The sequence below is a fragment of the Callospermophilus lateralis genome, unplaced genomic scaffold, assembly GCF_048772815.1.
Source record: "Callospermophilus lateralis isolate mCalLat2 unplaced genomic scaffold, mCalLat2.hap1 Scaffold_305, whole genome shotgun sequence".
NCBI classification, from domain to species: Eukaryota; Metazoa; Chordata; class Mammalia; order Rodentia; family Sciuridae; genus Callospermophilus; species Callospermophilus lateralis.
The window spans coordinates 257,689-261,267 of record NW_027513681.1 but is presented as its reverse complement, the minus strand read 5'-3'; positions in this window follow the sequence as shown (position 1 = coordinate 261,267).

The following is a 3,579-nucleotide window of genomic DNA, read 5'->3' as shown; positions in this document are numbered from 1 at the left end:
TGATATTTACATTCACTGTGTAAATGAAACCGTATTGCTAAAGAACATTTGATCCAAATTTTATACTCACTCTTCTTCCTAAACCTACCGACTCTCTTCCTAATCCTACCGACTATCCAAATTTGAGTGGATGTTCTCTTCTACAATCAATCTTCCAAGGTACAAGGTCCTATGCCATTGATTATCAATTTATCTGAGACAAACGTGCAGAACATAATTAAAAGCTAAGTATCCCAATAAAGGGCCTCATTCCCTTCTGGGCTACAAATCTTACCTAGATTTCTGTTTTTATACTTATATTTCACCTCTATAGTTTTATAAATATCGCAGGTTCCCAATACCATTATTCATCAATCAGAATGATTCCGAACCCAAATTGAACATGTTATTAACCCTAACCATACACTGTTCCCTCAATCTAACTTTACAAAAGAGAAGGGACAGGGTTCGTCTTGCAATACAGCAATGTAGGGGATCTGCCACCTACTGAGAACCTCAAAGGTCCATGCATATTTGATCCCTGGAGAAGATGTAGGCAGCTATGAAAGACCTGAAAGACCAAAACAACCTGGCAAACAACCTGGTCAGGATGAAGGGTTGTGTCTGAGTAAGCCTCTCTCTTCTTAATGTAGAGAAGATGGACCAAATGAGGCCTATGAGGAGAGCTGTTCCACAAACTGGTGCGGCCAATTTGAAAAGCAGTATGGAGATTCCTGGGAAAGCTTGGAATGGAACCACAATTTGACCCAGCTATTGCCCTTCTTGGACTATTTCCTGAAGACCTTAAAATAGTGTAACTCTGGGATACTGCCACATCGATGTTCTTAGCAGTACAATTCACAATTGCTGCACTGTGGACCCAACCTAGATGCCCTTCAATAGATGAATGGATAACAAATGTGGCATTTATACACCATGGAGTATTACGCAGCACTAAAATATGACAAAATCATGGAATTTTCAGGGAAATGGATGGTAATAGAGCAGATTATGCTTAGTGAAACTAGCCAATCCCTAAAAAACAAATACCAAATGTCTTCTTGGATATAATGAGAGCAACTAAGAACAGAGCAGGGAGGAAGAGCAGGAAGAAAAGATTTACATTAACAGAGACATGAGGTGGGAGGGAAAGGGAGAGAAAAGGGAAATTGCATGGTAATGAAGGGAGACCCTCATTGTTATACAAAATTACACATAACAGGTTGTGAAGGGAATGGGAAAATAAACAAGGAGAGAATTTAATTACAGTAGATGGGGTAGAGAGAGAAGATGGGAGGGGGAAAGAGGGGGGATCATAGAGTATAGGAAAGGTAGCAGAATACAACATTAACTAATAGGGCATTATGTAAAAATGTGGATATGTAACCAATGTGATTCTGCAATCTTTATTTGGGGTAAAAATGGGAGTTCATAACCCACTTGAATCTAATGTATGAAATATGATATGTCAAGAGCTTTGTAACGTTTTGAACAACCAAAAAAAGAAAAAAAGTAGCAATATATATGCCAATCGAAATTCATCATGAAATATATATAATCCACAGATGCAAAAATATTCATTTTACTGAACATGGATTTATGTATAATGTTATTGAACTAGGAAGCTCACCCATAGGTTGAATTTTCAGTTTGAACAGCGTTTAGGAGTAGTGATCTCTTCTCACAATTTGTATCTGCCAATTCAGCCACCTCACAAGTATGTACGTGTGATACCAGGTAGGATTCTCTATGTGCATATAAAAATACATGTGCTACAGAGAAAGGGAGACAGGATTCCCATTTTTGTTAACTTTAAAAACACATGTAGAATTATTTCAACAAAAAATTGACTAGATTTATAGCTCCTATACTATATAATGCAAAAGGCAATTCCAACTACACACCATGCCTCCTCTGAACGGCTTGTATTTCTATTCTGCTTGGGTTATGTTTCACCATCATATTAGGATTATTAGTCAGAGTCTAGTAGGGTATGGGTTAGTGCCAGGAATTCAGTATTTCAAATGGAAAATTGGAAAAAGAATCCAATGTGTATGCAAATATGTGATATACAATAATCTTCCCACTCTCATCCAGAACAATGCTTTGACATTACCTTTGCCCCAAGTAAGACACAATTAGAGGAGAAGAGTTAGACATTCTGTGAATACTTATCTGGAATGGAAAATGCTCAGGAGTTCACAACCTTGGAGGTTGTAGAGGAGTTTCCAAAAGGAAGGGACAGGGGTGATCACTCAACCTGATCTTTCATTAATATTGGGAGCCATCTTGCCACAAAGCCATGGAAAGATAATTTTTGCTTTACTATAAATTACTGCAAATTCTGAACCTGCTTGGAATGCCTGCCCATGCCTTGAACTCACCCATGCCTGTCTTACTGACCAGATCACAGCCCTCTCTGAAACCTTACTGAAACCTCATAAATATTGGCCTTCCCTGGCCAGACAACGACCCTCTCTGAGGCTCTAATGGTCCTCATAATTTCTGATGCTGGGGCCAGCAAATAAAAAATGTAAACTACAATTAGTGTGATGCTTGTCAAAGTTCTGTTTTCTGATACTCCCTTTTTGTGTAACTTTTTGGGCTATAAAGCTGGGGTGTAGGAAAGGTGGGGATGCTGTCTTTTTCCAGCCGTTTTGAGAAGGAGAGTCAGCCTAGCCGGTTGAACTAATAAGCTTGCCTTAATTTGATTTTAATTGGAGTCAGTGGTATTTTCTTGCATCCTGGTCTAACATTTTGGAGTTCCCCAGCGAGATGACGTTACCACATCATAAGACCAGACTGCTGGAAATTCTGACGCTGGCCTTTCCTCCAGGGCTCAGGGCTGGAGAGCCAAGTTCCAAAGCCTTGGAGTGAGCATTTGGTCCAGGGAGCACTGCAGTGAACCATCGCACTAAAACTATTAGCAAGCACCTGGTGGAGGAGGCCTCCATAGGTAGGTGGTGCCTTTATAACATCTGATATCTGGTTAAGGGAGATGTCTTCTGATGACAGAGAGGTGGCCTGGGGAGGCTCACATGTACTCCTGTCCAGGACAGTAACAAGAATTGTTCTGTCCTCTGTTCTGTTCTGTATGGAATTTCTCTGAAAGGGTAGAAAGGTGCAGCCGGGCACGCAGGAGCTCCTACCCCGGAGCTTCAGCAAGACATTTCATTGCTCCTCTGTTTTTCTGTATCTTCACCAGGTTTCTGTTTCTTTGTGTTTTGTTCTGTGTTCTATATGTTTTCTTGTTTGTTTGTTTTTGTGCATTTTGTTGTGTGATTTCTGTGGTAAAAACTTAAAGATATTGGACGTAAAAATGGGTAATAAAGCAAGTAAGCCTTACACCCTTTGGACTGTGTTCTAAAAAACTGTGTTGAAGTTTACCCCCCTTTGTTAAGCAGGATGAGAGAAGCCCATAGCTGGCAGCCTGGAACTCACCCACTGCAGAGGGCAATGCCTGCTGGCCACCAAAGAACAGAGTATCTCCCAGGTTAACAATGGAAACTCCTTTAAAACCCCTTGTTGCTCCAGTTCAAGAGAGTCACAACCTTTGGGCAGAGTCCCCTGTGTTTCTGCTTTGTTAGCAAAGCAGTAAAC